Source organism: Anopheles stephensi, chromosome 3 (genome assembly GCF_013141755.1).
Source record: "Anopheles stephensi strain Indian chromosome 3, UCI_ANSTEP_V1.0, whole genome shotgun sequence".
Lineage (NCBI taxonomy): Eukaryota > Metazoa > Arthropoda > Insecta > Diptera > Culicidae > Anopheles > Anopheles stephensi.
Genome location: NC_050203.1, coordinates 33,262,256 through 33,283,383, shown reverse-complemented (window position 1 = coordinate 33,283,383; position 21,128 = coordinate 33,262,256). Strand labels below are relative to the sequence as shown.

Below are 21,128 nucleotides of genomic sequence, written 5' to 3'. Positions count from 1 at the left end.
CTTTCCGGCGATAAACAAAAACTCACCGGTTTTGCCGTCCGGATGCCGAGTTTTGCCGACTGCATCGATGCGCATTCGTGACGCCCAGGTGGCATATGGCTTGCCGGATGAACCGTTCATGAACGTGCGAATCTCTTCTTTGTATGGTGTGTTCATCCCGCCGTCGGCAAGCGCGTTCGTGCCGGAATGCCGCAAGCAGCAGGACGTCAACAAAACAATCCGCTTCCGAGCCGTGTGTCTGATCGCCCGGATGCCGGTTCAGTCTTTCGGTAGCGGACGACGCGAACGGACGCTTTTCTCGCAAAACGGTCGCAAAGGATACGGGCCGACAAGTCCTAACCGTCGGACGGTTGTTGACGTTGGCTAAGCACGTGCGTATCCTTCCGAGAGAAGGGCCAACAAGGATGTGCGCCGGTGTTGTGGTGTTTTTATAGTGGTCGCATTATTTGTTCGCCCAATCCGGTAGCTTTAAAAGAGGACCGAAATTGTGCGGTTGTTTTTGTCTAAACATTTAAATCCAACGAGTCTTGCTTCCCTATTTTTTTGGGGGTGGGGCGGTAAAGGCGATTTTTATGTTCGAAAACCCAGCTTAGTGCCCGCTTAGTGCTGTGCGGGGTAGGAAACAGCTCAACGAGATACAAAAAAAGAAGAAGAACGTAGTTGACCCTTCGTTTTCCGGTCCTTCGCGAGGGCTGCCACGGGAAGTCATTACGCTCGACAGTGTGAAGTGTGAAATTTAATTACTTTGCCTTTTGCCGCGAAGTGGAGCGACGGAGAACATCGCTCGGCTTGACATCGAAACAAAAGTAATGATCTAATGCCGCTGTGAATTCACGCCCCGTACTGTGAAACGTAAGTGAAGAGAGATAAGCATGTCTAAAAAAATGGTGTAAAAAGTTAAATATGGAGTCAAAGGAAACCCGAATCTTCCCTTAAAACAGAATACCAAATGATGAAGCAAACGAAACCGTTCCCTCATCAGTGGTTTTGCTCTGCACTGGACCGGGTGATGTGGCTAACAACACATTTTTGCAATGCAGAGGCATTAACTGGGACAGACAGCGGTAGATAGCAGCAATAATAATAATAGTAATGAGAAATGTCAGTCCGAGGTTAGTGACTGCAGACGAATGTTTTGTACCCGTAACAAACAAAAAAAAAAAAACATCATCAAACGCGAAACGCATACAACTCACCATACCGGAAGAGATAATTTGGCACAAGTGACGCAAATAACAACAGTTGTCCACTACCGGCCAGACCGGCACAAAGAAAGTGCCGATGACGGGGGGGAGCAGGGAGGGTTGTGGCAGGTGAAAGGTGATGTTTTGGTGGGTGGAAAAACACGACTAAATAAACTCATCGACAGACCGATCCGGAACGGTACCGGAGCGGACCACAGTAAATAGAGCACCGGGGAAATTAAAAATAAACAGCAAAACTCCCCTTTCTTTTTGTTGCGCTTTCTTATGACGATTTGTTTGTTTGTTTTTTTTTCCTCCTTCTTCTTCTTCTTCTTCTTTGGTGGTGTTTTGTTTTGTTTCATGCAGGAGGAATAAAAAGGCAATACGGGAAAGACATGGCTCGCTAATATACGCTTTCCTTCTTCTCTGGGTCTGGTGGATTGTGCCTGTGTGTGTTGTTTGTTCGGCGTTCGATCCGGTGGTCAATCGTGGTCGATTCCGTACAGACATCGTTTTCGGTACGTTCTTTGTCGCGAGTGTGTAACATTTTTTGGCAGTGATGGTGGAAGGTGAATGTTTAGTGTTATAAACAAGGATGTTTTAGAATGTCGTTTCAGGTGTTATGGTGAGATGGTGATTGACAGAAAAGTTTAAGATGCTTATCTTTTTATCTCGATGTCTTACATTGGTTCTCGGGTGATAAAGCTTGTATCTTATTTTTTAAACACAATGTGCTGTTCGAGATATGACAAGACTTAGACATAGCAGATTGATAAATTTGAGTGTTATACTAAAATCGCTATTTATACTAAAACCATGGTGACCTGAGAAACATCGTAATAATGTGAAAAGACGTATATCATAATCTAGGATATTTTATATTTGAGGTTTTTGAACATTTAATTATTGAAAAAAAGGTAATAGAGCCTCCAGGTGTAATTAAACTACTTTACGGATTTTATTCTTTGGATAGAATTCTTCTTAATTCACCTAAAGTTTTCATCAAATTGAGTTTTTAAATATATCCAGGTTTGAATTTTGTTCCTTTGTTTTTAGATAAACTGAATAACGAAAATAAAACTGACTGGAAAATTATGTTTGAAGGGGTTTTCTAAAGATCTGTTTTATGCTTGCTCATGGTTTTTTGATGTTTTTCCACGTACTGTAGGCTTTATACCATTTGGTACGATTTTCTTATTAAAAAGATTTTTTTTTTAAGTTTTTTATAATTTCTTATTAAATTTTTTTCGTCCAGATGTTTAGTGCCAGTGTCCCTGACGGTTTGAATTTTATATGAAAAATATAATCTCGTGTTTCCTCTTGAGAAAGATTCTTTGTGATAAAATCATCGAAAAATTTCCTCACTGGTTTTTGAACTTAAGTTATGGATTCTTTGTCTAGCAAAAAACAAAAGATTCTCAATAATATGCAAAAAACTACCTGAAAAGTACTTTAAAGTAGTTTATCTATTACTGACTTTAAATACCTCTAGAAGTAACTTTATTCTAGTAACTTCTTATACCAGCATTTTTATCTTTATCTTCTGTTTGGGCTGAAAAGAAAACAGGTGTTTCAAAAAATGTTCAGACGATTTCAAAATTAATTGGGGAGTACTAAAAAAAAACCTCTCCGACAAAATAGTTCAAAAAGAAGTAAAAATATCATAAATTTAATAAAACTTTCAAAGAAAACCTCGGAGCGAAAACAAAAGTGGTATGGAAAAGCTCCAGAATAATCGGTATTAAACTCGTCCAACAAAGGAATCCATTTGAGATTCATATTAGTTTTCTTTTTTCTCGTCACTTCACCCTTCACGAGCTATCGGCCTACCTCCCGGTCCTGCCGCGTGAAGACCGGCTCCTTTGTCACTTTGGTCACCGATTTGTTATTGACGATGCATAAACAAAAACAGCGGCTTTATATGAAGCTTATCTTTCGCTTTGCATTTCAATATGCAATTGATGTAAAATCAGTCGTAAAGGGCTGGCATGTGAAAGTAATTTCACTATTGACTAATGAATTTGACCGCATGAAAGGAGTCGTGCAAACGCATTTGGTTTATTTAAACATTGATTTATCCCTCCAAATGGCCGATTCTGATGAATAAATCACAGATTTTTTTCTTTGTCTCTCGTAATCTTTTTTTAATTAAAAAAAGCTTTTGATTTTATATCAAAATAATCAAGGCATAAATTTCACTTTAAATTGAATTGTTATGCTCTGTTAATACTATTTTATTATTTTTGTAATTAAATTCAAATAAACATCTCATCGAATGAAACTAAAGCTCAGCAAACATTGCACAATATTACATCAATATTTGACTCTCCTATTGCTTGTTAATGCAACTCCCGGGCACGATCCAGTTAAGCCACATCCACACGAAAACCTCATAATTATGATCGATCTGTATGCGAGTAAAAGATCAGGCGCCTCCATTACGGTCCGCTCTGGTCGCTGCTCTGCTTATCTTTCCTTTTTTTTAACCCACTATTTTCCTTCTGCCCTGCAAGCCCCGTACGCATCGGTGTACGATAGCAAAACTTTTACTAAACACTCTTTTATGCGTTGTTTGTGCTGTCCAGGGTGCTGCTGCTCTGTCGACGCTCTTCGCCAGAAAACAAATACGTGTTTGGTGGAAACCGTGTCCGTATATCTGTCCGTCCGTCTGTCCATATCAGCATTCTGTATTCCCACCGAAGCTCCAGTGGCCCCAAAGCCATACCTATGTAGGTAGAGCAACTTTGCGCTGGTCCACTATCTGCGTGCTGCCTCCGTGTATTGATTAGCGTGGAACAAAAGGTCGTCCGAAAACCGGTCGAGCCACCGGGCAACAAACAACCATCGGTGTAAGCTACCGGTGTTCGGTGAGTTATTGAAAAGTGCCACCGGGAAAAATAGTCTCACCCGGGTGGACCAGGTGGACCAGGTGAAATGCAGCAGGAAAGACCACAAAGGCTAATCATACAGAAGTTTTTGGTCAGAGTTTTGACAGAGACAGACGAAACAGCTGCTGCTGCTGCTGCTCAATTTTGCCAAACTGAAACGCCCATATACGCATGTAATCGTACGGGTTAAATCTCACAATTCACACAAAAAAACCTTCCTCCCGGGAGTGTTTTTCCTCTGAGCCTAGGTTTTGTTTGGAGTAAAGTGAGCATACATTTCAAAATTAGCTGGCCCATTGGCATTAGCCCAATGCCAATGCGCTCCTGGTTAGCAGGTACTTTGAGTTCGAGTGGCTAACATTGATTCGTAACATGAAATCAATTGTAAGCTGCTTACATATTCAAATGCACTGAAGTTGATCGGTGTACCTACTAATGCGTATTAAAATTTCAAATAAACAGATTGAATTTACAGAAAAAAGCGTTGGTGGTTCATTAACCAGCAAAAGGATTTTTTTAAGCATTGATCGAGTGTAGCAGAAGTCTGTCGTGTGTAAAATTGGGTGCAAATTAAATCATTTTTAAAAAGAATCTTCCACCAAATAAATATATTATTGCGGCTTCTATATCTCTTCTACGATTACTTCATTAGCGCTGAAGTTTTTTAGTGGCGAGGATCGATGTGCTGGGCTTGGCAAAAATCTCTTTACCGACCGAAGCATTGGTTAATAGCTAGATGTCGGCACATCTCGACGTACCTACGCACCCGATCGGCTCGAGTGTAAAATATTCTATTTAATTACAACACACATCACAACAACAAAAGACAGCGCCATCGTTTGCGATAAAACCGCACTGGTGAGGTTGGAAACGATGTAGCGACACACACACAGACACACACGCACTGGGGCAAAAGGTGCGAATGTTTATAAAGCATCGGTAAACTGTGGAGTAGACACCCTTATGGTTGAGGTTGATTACGCGTGTGTGAGTTAGTAGGTCCTAGGGTGAAGGTGAACCAAAGTTCGAAGAGGGTTTTGTGTGGTGGAATTAATGTTGCCCACCCCATGGGATGGAGGTTTACAACATAATCTCTTCATTGTTTATCTGTTGGAAGGACGTGCCGAAAGGGTGTTTGTTTTGTTTGTCTCTGTCTGTTTGTGTGTAAGAGCTTTGTATGTTTTCCTTAAAAAAATCACAAGACAACTACACTGTGCGAAATGAGAATGACACCACCAGGGCTTTTGACAAAATTTTCATGTTTTACTTATTGGTTTTCTATCTTTTGTATATTTTAAATGTTAGTATAATCAATTTTAATATCAATTAACAAATGTATTTTCTGAGGTACACAGCTCGATCTGTTCTCGGTATTCACGATTACGACTTTGCGACTTTGTTAAAGCTTTCGTAGATTCGCAGATTCGTAGCACGTACTACATAACAAAAATCCATCCGAGTTCTGTGTGAAAATTATTCTTTAATTAGTAGTCAGCTATAAAATTCCCGGAAAGTACAGTAAGACTAAACTAAGCCTGGCTTCTCGAAGTCTATACAAGACCCTCAATGCCTTCTTATTCGCTTTCTCAGGGTAGAACACGCCTATAAAAATAGCTGGGACACCAATCCTTTTCCAGGAAACTCGTTTCAAGGCTGTATCCGATCTTCGACAGGTTGGACTCCACCTGATCCACCCAACGATCTCGCTTTGCTCCTCTACAGGGGGTCCGAATGGGTCCCTAAGGAACATCTTCCTGGTGGGACATGAGTCCATATGACAAGCCTCAAGCTTCGTATCTTTCTGGATTTCTTCACACGCCCTGCTAGCACACTCAGCCAAAGATAGTCCTTTGCACCTGGTACTATAAAATGGCGGGTGCTTTGGTGTCCTTTGTCAGCATAGTCCAAGATTTATGCCCGTACAGTAGGCACAATTTCGTTGAATATCGGATTTGGCTGCTTACATTGCTTACTGAAGTGACGATCGCGCAAAGGTAGCAAAACACCTTGGGTTTCCGAGGCGGGCTCTATCACGTTCAAAACCTCCGGCAAGCAGGGATACTTTGTTTTCATCGCATTGAACCTCAATCCAATCCTATGAGTTTTGCGTTTCAGTCGGGTATACGCCTAGCACACTGCGGCAAATGTCTTTCCGATGAGAAGGATATGTTCCATGGAACTGGAGAGATCCGATTTAAAACGTTCCCCAGATGTTGAAGCCCGTGCTTTGCAAGACGCAAGATAGTCCTGAAAAAAATGGGAGCAAGCAGAAGGCTGAATAAGCTTATTGATAATATTTGGGTACCCTCTGACTTCAACCTCGTTGTGATTCATGCTAATGTAATGATCAACTCATATCAGAATCAAGTTTTTCAATACTTACCAAAATATTGCCAGCTATCTAAACCATGCAGGTTAAACATCGTTTCATTTATTAAAGATAACAAATTTACATTTATCCGTCTTGGTCGGCCATATTAAGAGATTCGAATTTTGACTGACTGACTGAAACCCAGATTGAAGGGGTTGGTGGCCGAGGCAATAGCGGCATGGGTAACATCAAGTCGCAGAAAGCCAGAAATGGCAGGCCGAGACCTTTCGAGGTTGTAATGCCAAGGAAGAGAAACCAATACAAATATTTGTCAAACATTTAGCAGGAGGCTTCTTTGCTGGTGCTATTTATATTTAAAATATTAGATCTGATAAGTGAATTTTGAAAAAAAATGAAGGTGTTATTCTTATTTCGCTCTGTGTATTTTGCTGAGTTTTTATGATTTATTTGTGAACTGAAAACACTGTTCAAATTGTATTTCAATTAGCTTTAAAGGCAACGATCAGTTCTGCATAAAAGCTTAACGTATTTACTCCTATCGGCAGCCCGTAAACCCTTCGCCAAACATCTTACACGTCACGTACCTCTTGTGTCACGCATAAATACACATAGATTTTCTTTTCCAAAGGCGACCAGAGGACGTAAAACACGTTTCGTTTGCGCACTTGTTTCGCAATTATTTATTCTTCCTATGCTAAGCTTGAGTTGCGTGTAGGGGCAAACAAATACACATGTTGAGGCGAAACCGCTTTTAAGGGGGTTTATTTTTGGTTGAATAATGTGGCCGGAAGTATAAAATGGTTTCCTACCCAAAACAAAAGTCTCGCTAAAGAAAGGAGCGTCTCAAAAGCTTAACTTATGTTCATAAACTCTATTATTCCTGAGCTGTTTGAAGTTGATTTTCGGAACGTCTTGACAACTTTTGCACCAATATTGTTTTTTTTTTCTTGGTTAACTTAATTCAAACAACTTTCAAATCAAATTCCAAATAACACATTTGCCACGTGCTCAAACACGCGCCATTATCGAAGCCTCCCTGGAAGGCGGCAGTCCATTGCGCCACTTCGAACACTTTCTTCGCGAGGTTCAGTTCACCGCGCTGGTTGGTTTTATTTTTATCGTATTGATTTATTTTAACGCCTTTCGCGAACGGACGAAACACAATAGCAACTTTGTGTGGTAAAATTACTTTTCATCCGTTTTTATTTGTTTTGTTTTCCTTTTTTTTGCTTCATACTTTTCCCCGTATCACGCTGGAGCCCTACCGTGCCGGTGCGTACGTTGTTTATTGTCGATCGTGGCAAAAGGTGTGCAATATTTGCTGGCATTTATTAACTCTCGCAACGGGTCGTGTGTGTGTGTTTCTCGGTCGTGGGGGCCGCTTTGGGAGTGTTGCGAATCGCTTGTGAAACCAATCAGCCATCCTGATTGATTTAATCGATTGACCTGATTGAAGTATGATTGTTGGAGGTGTGCACATGGGCGGTGGAGGCACATTGGGCGAATGGGGTGTACGGGGTGTGAAAAACGCTGCCAAGTACATTGTCACGTGTCGGTAGTGTCAACCCCGGGGAGGTTAGGGTTAGCTGTGTCACCAGTGCATCAGCAGAGGCGTATGTACGTGACCATCCATACCGTACGGCGTGTATGATTGTAGGCTTAATTGTTTTTGTGTTAGTATGATATTGAGCCACCCAGATGGTGGCATTTAATCACATGCAATGAAAAGTTTCTTTTTCTTTCAAATAGCTATGAGTGTGAGTGAATAGAAATAATTGTTTATCAGTGTGTTTCAATTTTATTAGTTATAAGTGTGGGAAAGTTTAAGATAAATGTTGTTTCATAAAGAACACATTGGTTTAGCGATTATGATTAACAAAAAATGTAGAAAATGAAGTAAAATGTTAAGTTATTTTGAGTTGGATTTGTTTTAGTATTATTTTAAATATAAACACATAAAAAGTTATTAAATGCAATTTAAAGCGTAAGATTGAATCGTCCAAACGAAGCTATGATCCTCAATGATGGTTGAGACATTTAAGACCCGTTAGGACTTCCCATCGGATGATTTAGTCCGACCAAAATATTATAGGGCTTTGCGAGAACTAGAAAAAAATGGGGATCCTTAGAGGTTGCCTGCACTGGTCGATTGGTTCCAATGTTCAAGCCAGGACCAGATCAAGTCATATAACATTAATAAAATAAACTTCGGAATTTTGAAGGCCTGGAGGAAAAGGCGACAATGGCGCCGGTCTTCACACGTCCGGACCAAAGTTCAAATCCCATTCGGACCGCTTCCCGGTTGTGAGGAGTGACCATGCAAACACGTTGTCCAAGGTCAGAAAAACACGTTGTCCAAGGCGAAGAAACTGCGGGGCTCTGTGTCCGATTATCCTCGATGTACAATACAAGAAATAGCTGAACATTGTTTGGTTTAAGGCCTAAACTTTACTATAGAATCTTTAAGACTTCATTACCAACGTTTTTGATCATATGAATCCCATTTTCTGTTGATCAATATATTCCGCTTATCCAATGTTAGTGTGAAGCTACCTGAATTGGTGGGACAGTACATTTTTGTATACCTTTTAGCACCCAAGACCATAACTTCTAGATAATTGCATTCCTTTTTTTAAATTTTTGACGAACTTTATTTTTGGATGGCTTTATTGCTAATGACCTTCCATCTGAGGGAAAACCCAATAGTTTCAAGTTATAATTAACTTTCGCAGGCCGCCTACGGTCAGCAAATTGTTAGCCTTGTTATTGACAGCAGTCGTTTCACTAGTTTAGATTTACGTTGCTAACCAGTTTACTAGCTTCATTATCCTAATACTGTGCGTGGGACGATTACCGTCCAATGCTGCCACTTTTATTGAAAAACAGATTCGATCGGTTCTGGTCATTTTGTTCGCCTTAAATGGTTTAACTTTTGATCTGCGAGAGTAATGATTAACCTGTTGTAAGAAACTCATAAGAAATAATGTCTGTAAAATCTCGCCAAACGCAAATTAACACCATACTGTTGGGTGGTCCTGATTTGAGCTGCTTCTAAAGCGCAATAAGACAGAAATACGGCCAGGCCGTTCTTTATGAATAAAAAAAAAAAGCTAAATAAGACCATTTTTGTTTTGTTAATGTGAGGTCAGTGGCGGATCAACCTAGAAGCGGAAGGAGTTAATCACTCAGAGCCTCGTCGGTTAAGGCGAGAGAAGACCTGCTGGTCTTACGCACAAATGAGTCACAATTTGAGGGGCCTCAACTGCCATTCCGTTCGGGGTCTCCGAGGACCTTGATCCATCACTGAGTGAGATTATAGTGCCGATAGTCAACTGATGCAGGTGTTGTCAAAGTCCAGCACAACCGTTACTTTTATTCGGTCTGCGTAAAAATATTGGTAGAACTCACATAAGGGAGCTTAAGATGTCGTTACCAAAGCCCTAAAGGTCGATCGATATCGATTATCGAATTCTGGATCTATTCGTAATAAATAAAAAACATAAATTAAATAAAATGTTTCTTAGGAATATTTCCAGTGATTTAAAGTCGTTTTAAATTGAAGCAATGTAAAGTAAATTGTAGACCGTTGGAGTCTGGGATAAAAAGCAAGCTCACGTTTAGTCTTCAGTAAGGGTAAACGTGCGCTAATGTTGGTTTCAAGAGCCATAAAATTGGGCTATCGTTTGAATGCAGTCTGTTGTGCTACTTGGGTAACTTTGCTGCAGGGGCACATTCAAATTTGCTGATTGGGAATGATATTTGAATACACACACGTTGATGGCAGTCTGTCAACTAACCCAAAGGAAACTACACGTTTTTTGATGGCTCCTGACCTTTGCGGAAGACGATACCACTAACCGAAAGAAATAAGACAATATACAGTCCACTCAACGCAGAACACAGTCTTTGCTTTGAAAAGACATTTAAGGCTGCCACCTACTTATGAAAGACGCATCAGTCTTCAGTCGCTGCCTAATACATTTAGGTCATTGAGCAAGTAAATAATTGAGAGATTATTTTAGTTTTAAGAGTATCTTTATCAAGTCCTCTCGACATGTTGAATATATATTATTACGGTAAGAACCGGGGTTCAAATCCCATCCGGACCGCCTCCCCGTAAGTAGGGCAAACTACCTAGCTACGGGTACAATCAAGTCACAGATAGCTAGAAATGGTAGGCCGAAACCTTCCGTCATTATTTAAAGATTATTTTATGTTAAAGTAGTTTCAAAGGATATTAAACACATAAAAAACTGGAAAAAAACATGTACGTCGAAAGATGATGGTTGATAAGCGTTTCTTCCTGATCGTAGAGCTAATAACGAGCAACACATTTCACCGTCGTTGATTGACATTAAATATTCCATTTGATTTAGTTATTCTTTCAAAGCAGAAGGAAGAACTCATAAAACACATTTTCCGGTCCTCCTTTGTGCCAGACAGTGCATCCCACACGGAACCGTTCTACCGTAGGAAGCCCGTTTTAAAAGGAAAACGATAAAACCAAATCAAATCACTGCCGTTCGCCCGTATGCATTAAATCTTGATCATGCACCCGAAACACATGAAACAAAGCGTGGATGCATGAAACTTGCCATAAAATTTGCTTCTTGCGTGTGCTTCTTGCCTCTTATATTGCACCGGTTGCAATGGCGTCCAAGGCGACCCGATTAAACGTCTCCTATTTTCCGGTGAAAACATTACATCCACCAAAACAACGGGCTGAGCGTCCGTGAGGCGCATGTAGCTGGCGATCGTAAAGCATAACATCGCTCGTCAAACATCCAAACGGAAGTTACCGGGGGTTTTCTTTTTCAGATTTTTTTATGGCAAAACAACGAAACCGAGAAAACGAGTTTTCCTCCGGACAAATCCTTTTGTGCCAGTGTGTGTGTGGGTACGTTTTCGAACACTAAGACCGTGAGAAGCGGGTCTGCTGGGCGTAGGTGATATTGGAAACTTATAATATATTCAGAAAACTATTCATTCCTGTCTTTTCTCACCGGAAAGAAGCGTTATGCCGAGAACGGTGCGTTACAGTTTTCCTACTCTCGAATAAACAATTGCTGTACCAATGTATAAAGCAGATGGGTAGCTGTAACTGAAACCAAGGCAAAACCCGCTTTGTGATGGTGGTTGTACGGGTGAAAAAAGGTTGAAGTTGAAGGATGAATTTATGTTTCTTCACTACTCAAGCTTCATCCCTTCCCCAGCTTGCTCCACAAACCCCATCATACTCGTAGCGCCCTTAGTTCATTGTGCTTGCGCCAAATTATGACAACAATTTACGAATCCACTTGTAGCCATTGTCTTGCTGGCTTCTCAACCCACCACACTCCCTGCTCCTCCGTTCCCTTCCTCTGCCCTTATGTAAACCCGAAGGAACTAAATATTTTATCACACAACCGACGATGGTAAAGAGCTCTTGGACAGACTAGCAAGAGTAGCCAAAGCGGTCGATCAACAGTGGACGTATTAAAGCTACCATTACGAATGGTTAATAGTACTTTTGGTGCTTAAAGAGATAATGTAAATTGCGTTGTATTGATGTAAATTAATTTCGTTCGAAAAAATGGTAATGCTTTTTGTGTGCGTGTGTATGCGTTCGCGCGCCTATTAACGATAATTGTAATTAAACGTGGAAAATGCAGCTGAGTTTGGGGAAGTAAATCATTATCGGTCGGGGCTTTACGGTTGAAATGTATCGGCACTCGTTTTTCTCTTTAGAATAGTGATTTAAATTCCATGGATTATGTTTTCAGTAATAAAAAAAATCCCAAACGACAATTCACTTTCATTGGAGAAAGGCGTAAATATAGTTAAAGCTCCTCAAAACATTGACAATTATTTAACTATTAAGTTTTCCCATTTTCTCTACTTCTTACCACTCATCATCGGCTAATTTCAGCATTGCTTAAGCCATGCTTTCGAGCGCCAGCTGCGGGCACCTTTTTCGTGCGAATTTATTATCATGCGGTGTGAGATGGGAAATGAGCTTTACCGGGAGGTCTATTTTAATGTTTTTTTAAATCCTTTCTACCCATTCCCTGAACTGTTCCAGAAGTATTCGGAAAAAAATGCTCCACCATCAAGGCTCTTTTGAAGCTAAAAAAGATAATAAAAACCCAACGAAAAAACGTATTATCTGTTTGGAAAGGCTGCTTGACGAGTTAACTCACCACCACCGCCGCCTATTTATATCACGTTAGCAAAACAACAACTGTTTATCTTCACCGAAATTATCTTCGCTCTGTGGTCTTGGGGAGAGCGAAGAAAAAAAAAGCCTCCAAAACTCGGCTCGGTAAAGTCAAAAGTTTAAATCAACTTCACCTACGCGAGTGGTAGTCGATTGCGGCGTAGAAGAAAAGAAAAATCAAGAAGCAAAACCGTGAGACGACAGAAGATCAGCTGTTCCTGAAAACAGCTTTTCACTTACACTCGACACACTCTCACAAGCTGGGTGGAAAAAGTGCGTTGACAGTGTCCGGATGCCAAGCTCGGTGAGCGCGTCAGACGCAAGCTGTTGGTGAACTTTAATAAGTTCTAATTGATGTGGCGACAGACGACGTAATTTGATCGTCCCCGACTGCCGATTGGTCGTGCCCGCAGTCAATCGGGAAAGGACGGACGAACATACGCTTCGCTGCCATCCACCCCAAACAATCGAACTGTGCTACTGTGTTTGCGGATTGATTACCTTTTTCTTTCGGCGTTTTTTTGTTTATGAAGTGGCGAGACAAAAGGGCACGAACACATGTTCGGGTGGTTGAATGAGCCATGGGGGGAGCAGATTTTAATTTGGGTACGTATTGCTTTTTCGGGCGAAAATTTTCCCCCCATTTGGAGACTGATTGGAAACGCAGTCTCGATTGGGTTGTGCGTTTGAGACTCCTTTGTTTGCTATATCAAGGGGGATGTATTGATTCATAAAGTTTTTTTTTCTGTCGTGGAGTCATTTGTGAAAGCAGTCGAAAGCAACAAATGGAGCGGATTGGAATGAATTGATCTGCTTAGCTTCTAGCGCCTGAAAGTATGCAAGTTTATTGTTTGGAAAATGTTTTAATAACTATAGCCCTTCATGTAAGAAGACTTACAATGGGTATTTTCGATGGAGTATTGCAGACATTTAGGATTTGCTTAATTTTACAACGGTGAAGCGCCTGAATGTAGGCTTTCCAGTGTTGCCTGTTTTAGAGCAGCAACGAAAAAAGCAACAGCGTGTGATTAATTTTAAAGAGTATTGTAAGAGATATTGTTTGTCTTGGGTGCCATTTATGTCTTTCTACGACTTATTTTTACCCACAGTAAAGTAGTTAGGCCAACGTACGGGGAGGCGGTCTAGATAGGATTTAAACCCCAGTCCTGCCGTGTAAAGACCGGCACCGTTTTGGACTCGGTCACCGGACCGCCCAGTCGTTTTAATTACCTTATTCATAAACATAGCAAAGTTCTACACATTACTCAGTAATACTCCCCTGAATGTATGCAAGATCTCATCAAATCACAAGGCACCAACAACAATTTAACTATCTGTTCGAAATATTCCCTTACATGAGTCAATTACATGGATCAAAACGATGTATCTACAGTAACTTTTAAAACATTCTGTTTGTCTTCTAGTGCAAGCAATCGCACCCCAACAACCATTTAAACATCTCATTTCCGGAATAGAATCGTCTTAATGTGTGACTTTCCGTCCTCCCGCTCGACGGACGGCATTTTACCGCCGGACGGGAAAGTAAAAAGTGACAGTGTAACCTACGCAACAGTATAAAATGCCTGCAGCAAACTTTTACATTTCTCCACGCCAACGGTCTCTCCGGCCGGGACGAACCAAGCACACGCACCGACCTACAGCCACCCTGACCTCGAGTCCTATGTGATAAAAGTTTGCAGCAAGTTGAGTAAAGTGCTTCTTGTCTCCGACGGATGTTTGACGACATTTAAAACACCGGATCGGTAGGTTGGTAAATGAGCAGCAGACCCAACTGCTGCTCGTCCAAACGCTCAACTGACTCTCGAAACGTATGCGCACTGATTTTACAAATAGTTATGGCTGCAAAACTCACCACACAAAGCACCGTGCCTTACAAATGAAGAGCTCTCGGAGGAAGAGGAATAAAGGGCGAAGCAATCAGCCGAGAATACACGCGTTGATCGTTGTTGGGAAAGTATGTTAAAATGAGCATTCCGGCGTACGGTGCGTTCCGTACCCCTGCCTGGAGGTTGTTTTACTCACGCAAACATTTATCTTACCATTCTCCCTCGGCAAATGGATCCGTGAGCGTGCGGAAGATTTTGGAACGTCGGTGAGAAAGATCGGATGCTGTGCTTTCGTTACTGCTGCTTCAATCCCGGGCCGGAATGTCGATTTGAAATCGCTCGAGTGCGCCAGATTTCTTTACCGTTTTGCGGCCCCAACAGGAGGAACCGTTAAAAGTGCGATGATTTTCAAATTTTATCTCCCTTTATCTGCATATTGTATCGTTTGGAGTTTTGTGAGGAATACATTTTTGCTATAGAAATATTTTGTGTACTAAATTTGTGCTGACGTAACGCCTGAAGGTAGGCAATTGTAATGAGGCTTCTTTTATTATTGGATTATTTTGCAAAGGTATCACAGTTATCAGTGCGTTCGTATATTGTTTTAATTTTGTTAGCTCATATTTGACAGTAAAAAGGTTTCTATAATATTTATTCTCTAGTTGAGTTAAATTTTAAGGTTTAAATATTATTAGCTCTCTAGTTCTCTCTCTATTTCTTTGCAAGGTGCATCTGGAAATATTTAATAGAAAATTAAAAATTTATAGACCGACGAGGGTTTGTCACAAAGCCAATGAAATTCCCGAATTGTTTAATAAATACTTATGGTCGAATCCGGTGGCCGAGGCGACAGCGGCGGTGGTCTTCACATGGCAGGGCCGTGGTGCAAATCCCATCCAGACCGCCTACCCGTACTGACTGCTTTCTTCTTCTTCTTCTTTATTAGCACTAAAACCCCGAGAGATCTCGGCATGCCATTTATGGCTTTCTGTGACTTAGTTTTACCCGCAGCAAAGTAGTCAGTCCTGCGTACTCCCCCCACTGACTGCTTTCCTCTAGGTAAAATTAAGTCACAGTACGCCAGCAATGGCTGGCCGAGACCTCTCGAGGTTGTAGTGCCAAGGAAGAAGAAGAGGCTTAATAAAGAGCTCCAAAGTGCTGATATTCACGTTCAATATATTATAACCAATCAAAAATATCATTTGTAAAATAATTGCATACATTCAGGGGGGGGGGGGGGGCTTCTTATGATTCATTTGGTCCAAATTGCTTTCCAAAACCAATTTTAATTTATCATACCCATGATTAAAGGCATTTTAAAGGTCAGCACCTTATTTGCTGCAAAGGTCGCAAACAAAATTCACTTTTTAAAAATGATTCCACCGTATAGCGGTTGTAACCTTTCACCCACTGGGTCCTCTGCACGGTCCTACGCGGACGCAGATTGTTTGGTTTCCATTTTACAGCGGGCATTAAGCAAATTATAATACCGTCAGCCTTTAAGCGGATACTTAAACAAACTGTAGACACACATACACACACACACACCCAAAGTGTGGCATAAATATTGCCTTCACGGAGGTAGCGCACGGATGCGAGCATCGTTACAACCCCGGTTTCCACAAGCCAACGATCCATAAACAACACAACCAAGGTAACGGGTGGGCTTATGGGAGGGGAGCGGGCGCTATTCGATGCGCTTTCTTAAACATACGCCACAGACAGACGCATATGGGACCGTGCCCAGCGCTCGGGAAAAAAAAAGTTTCCACGTGCGCCTTTCTTTCGCTACACGAATCCACCCGGTTTCAGCATGGTTGTCAGGCTGTAGGGTTAAGAAACATTCTTTTACTGTCACGGTTGAGTTGGAGCTGTAATTGATATAAGCTTTCAATTACAAGCTACCATGGCATTGGACGACGACGAGCAGCGACGACGATGATGATTACAAAGTTCTTTGGCAAGCTCGGTACAAGTCGTATCGAAACTTTTCCCCGGATGCCGAGACATGCGAGTTTTGTGTGATTTAAAAGAAAAACAATTTATTACATCCAAGCCCAAACAATTGTAGCCGGGAGTTTCGCTCGCTGCTGTGCAAATAGTTCGTTGGCACAAAAAACGCAGCTACTGGTGGAACATTAGATCCTCATTACATGTGTTCATTGTGGCAGCTGTTTGCCCATGCCATGGAGTATTGTGTGTGTGTGTGTTTGTTGGTCGATTCCCATCGTTCCTAGTAGAAGCAATTATCTCGTATCTTCCTTTCGACACCGGTCGGTTTAGAGAACGGTCCGCTAGATCGAAATACATACCGTACCGGCCACGGGTGCGCTCTATCATAATGTTCTTTTCCCGATCAACTTAACGGCTGTTGCGAATGGTCCTAATGATGGACACATTAAGACATCTCACCTTACCACGTGTGAAGGTGCACCGTGGGCGCGCGTTTTTGCTTTGTATCGATTCGTTCGAGGCTCGACAGCCTACATGGTCGAGCGATGTCGAGCACAATGTGATTGCTTGCATTAATGGCAGCGAGGAAGCAATGCGTCGATGATTGCTGGTGGGATGGTGAAGATTATCTCGGTGATGTTTGCTCTTTTTGGTTGGTTATGAATGGAAAATGATCCTATCCTGACGTATGTTGAGCTGTCCGGACTCGTTTTTGTTTTGTATATTAGGACATGATTTAAGTGGACTAGAGCTTTAATTTTATTGCATCGATCATGGCCAAACATATAATGCATCTTCTTCTTCTTCCTTGGCACTACAACCTCGAGAGGTCTCGGCCTGCCATTTCTGGCTTTCTGTGACTTAAATTACTCGTAGCAAAGTAGTCCTCTGCGTACGGGGAGGCGGTCTGGATGCGATTTGAACCCCGGTCCTGCCGTGTGAAGACCGGCGCCGTTATCGCCTCTGCAACCGAACCGCCCGATAACGATAATGCATCACATAAAAATGGAAAACATGAAAAATCATTTTATTTATAGTTTTAGTATCACGGCATGATGCCAGATTGTCTAAAAGAAAGGTATTAAATAACATAAAACATGACAAAAATAGGGAAAGCATTGAAAGTTTCACATGAAAAAAGAAAGAACGAAAAGAAAGAAAAGAAACAAAAACAAAAACAAATTATAGTACCAACGTTGTAAAAGACAAAAATAGAGTATAAATTGTACAAAAGACAATCAAAATGTAGGAAACTGGCGAAATTTTGGAAATGCCGCATAAAACATTAAAATATTACTTGAAAAGAAGACTGACTTACTTACTTACTTACTTACTTACTTACTTACTTACTTACTTACTTACTTACTTACTTACTTACTTACTTACTTACTTACTTACTTACTTACTTACTTACTTACTTACTTACTTACTTACTTACTTACTTACTTACTTACTTACTTACTTACTTACTTACTTACTTACTTACTTACTTACTTACTTACTTACTTACTTACTTACTTACTTACTTACTTACTTACTTACTTACTTACTTACTTACTTACTTACTTACTTACTTACTTACTTACTTACTTACTTACTTACTTACTTACTTACTTACTTACTTACTTACTTACTTACTTACTTACTTACTTACTTACTTACTTACTTACTTACTTACTTACTTACTTACTTACTTACTTACTTACTTACTTACTTACTTACTTACTTACTTACTTACTTACTTACTTACTTACTTACTTACTTACTTACTTACTTACTTACTTACTTACTTACTTACTTACTTACTTACTTACTTACTTACTTACTTACTTACTTACTTACTTACTTACTTACTTACTTACTTACTTACTTACTTACTTACTTACTTACTTACTTACTTACTTACTTACTTACTTACTTACTTACTTACTTACTTACTTACTTACTTACTTACTTACTTACTTACTTACTTACTTACTTACTTACTTACTTACTTACTTACTTACTTACTTACTTACTTACTTACTTACTTACTTACTTACTTACTTACTTACTTACTTACTTACTTACTTACTTACTTACTTACTTACTTACTTACTTACTTACTTACTTACTTACTTACTTACTTACTTACTTACTTACTTACTTTTTTACTTACTAGTCGCTACAACATTTCAGCTCACTATCTCGAGCTTCCAGCGTCATGTAATCTCATGTTGGGCCTACCACAACCTCCTCTGGTCATGTGGACAACTTAACTTTACGGGCTGGGTCGTCTAGTGTCATTCTCATGACATTACCCATCCTCCACTGCGACTGTTATTTGTTACCCGATAGTTATATCACCATACAGCTCGTAGCGCTCATCATTGCAGCGGCTCCTCCATGGATGTGCCTCCATGATTCTTCCACTTTTGAGTACAATCATAGCCATAAAGTATCGAGGAACTGTAACAGCAGGTTTTTTCGTTCAATGATTTTTATTATATATTTAATTTATAATAAGAAATAGTGAGGCACATTCTGATGACTAGTTTAAACTTTTTTATACTTCTCACTTCTGGGAAAACGTCTTGTCTATAAGCCAGGCTACATGATGCGAGATGCCAAAAAGATTTCGCTAAAAAGGGGGGGTTATGCGAAATCTATCCGTCAATAAGTTTTCGCCTCCTCGAGCTGAAATCTCGGAAAGATTTCGCTTCTCTCTAGCCCTCTCTGTCACTTTCCATGCGTTGCCATGGTGGTTTTCGGTTGAAGAGAGAGATAGCATGAAGTTCTCTAAACAACGCGGCTAGATGAACCGAGATGATTTTGACAGAAAATTTTCGCAAACCCCCCTCTTTTTAGCGAAATCTTTTTGACATCTCGCATCATGTAGCCTGGCTTTATTAGAAGCCCTAAATGACAGTTGGCGGATAGGACCTCGAGAGGTCTTCGTCTGACATTTCTTGCGTTCTGAGCCTAAATTTACCCGTAGCAAAGTAGTCAGCCCTCAGTGTACAGGGAGGCGGGCTGGATGGGATTTTAACCCGGGTTCTGTAGTGTCGTTATCGACTTTCGTCGTTATCGCCTCCGCCATCGGGCCGCCCCCTGATGTACATGTGACACTTACACAAAACAGCAGATGGTAGGGTTTGTGAAAGTGATCTTACTTACGGTGAACAAATACGGCAAAACGAGAATCTTTTCAGTCAGTCAGATATGGCTAAGGTCTCAACTTACTGCCAAAAAGCTGCCCGGGAATCGAATATGATATTGGTTTTCCAGAATGCTTTTTGAAGGATCCATTCTTCTTCGCCTTCATAAAATGCATGGAGTTGTCCTGCAGGACTTGTAGACAGCAATGAAAGATCAAGTGACGAATGATTTGATCGACTTCGCCCGTATAAATTCCACCTAGTTTTCCATGATTTCCAAGAAAATGCATTCTATCCAGCGCTACCAAATAATTTGATTTCCCTAAATCTGTATCCATTCACTCTCATTTCTAGTTATCAATATGATTTGAGAATCGATGATGTTGTAGATAATAACAAAACCAAACAAACAAATACTCGTCAACAACCTAGCAAAAACACAAACATCACGCGTACACTAAATAAACATTATAAATCACCAACACTACGTGCGTGTGTGTGTGTCTGTGCAGCACGGTACGAACAAAACAAATGTGCAACAGATTGCAGAACGTGCCATGTTAATTTAATGATAACATCATCCCGGAACAGGCAACATTAAAACTACTTTCCAAATTCCATTTTCAATGCCAGTTCACCAGAATCTACGCTGCCCAGCGTTGCAACGTGCTAGTTCTAGTGCCAGCTTACTATGTGTGTTGATCAGGTTAGGGTAGTACAAACGGGTTTGGGTGAAAATACTCTATTTCCGTCCGTACGTGTTGCAACCGGGCCAGATGCAACTATTCCCGGTAGTGATGCATCGAACAAAAAAGAAAAACCCCCCACGGACCATCAACACAATCGGCACGATATTTATGAGCCGTACTTGCACCAAACGGGCAGAAAAACATCTCCATCCAACCCAGTTCGCTGCTAGGTGATGCAGTGTTGCGCGTTTTGCATACACGCGCATTGCATCATTTGGTGTAAACATTCCCATCCGTTTCGCTTTTCCCACGTCCGGGTCCTTCCGAATGTTCCGCGGGTCAATGCTGGAAAGGTGGTTTCGGGAGGGGAATATTCGCTGGAAATTATTTGCAGCGAGCAAAAGACCGCCTAATGAGTATGCCACCGGTGCATCTCACCCAAGACGCACCTAGCCCCGTTTATTTATCTAACGTTAAACTACGCACATCCCTTAACCCATGCCACGGGCACAAGACGGTGGGCCAATTTGCTGCGCGATGTGCAGCTGCAGTTGGGAATGGTTGGTTCTTGGAATCAAAAGTTTATGGAAGCTGTTGATACGTTATTACGAGTCCAAATCGGACATCAGCTGCCTGCCATCAAATGCAAAGGTTTACGGTGGATGGAAGTAGTTTCGTGAACAACGGCAATTTTCCGTCTCGGTTCTGCTGGTTGCAGGCGAACAGCTTCGGTGGTCGAAATGCTTCACGTGGGAATGATTTGACCGTGAAGGGCAAACAATTTTGAAGCCTTTTTCCAGTGTACCAAGCTATCGGGTGGTAAGGGTGGGCATCTTTAAACTTTGTGGATAACGACTATTTGCGTTTTTCCCCTCCAACAGCTGTGTAATTGTACCAAGTGC

At 41.1% G+C, this 21,128-nt stretch overlaps 1 protein-coding gene across 3 annotated transcripts in view; it reads left to right on the top strand.

Annotated features, from left to right (window-relative positions):
• Window positions 1-252: 252 nt before the first annotated feature.
• LOC118509574 overlaps window positions 253-21,128 on the top strand; it is a 61,263-nt gene continuing 40,387 nt past the window's right edge. For 2 of the 3 annotated variants that reach the window (XM_036050342.1, XM_036050341.1), the window contains exon 1: window positions 253-852. The gene's annotated coding sequence lies outside the window, so the exon portion shown is untranslated. Of the gene's footprint in view, window positions 853-1,062; window positions 1,065-21,128 lie in introns of all 3 variants that reach the window. The other variant, XM_036050340.1, reaches the window with a different exon arrangement.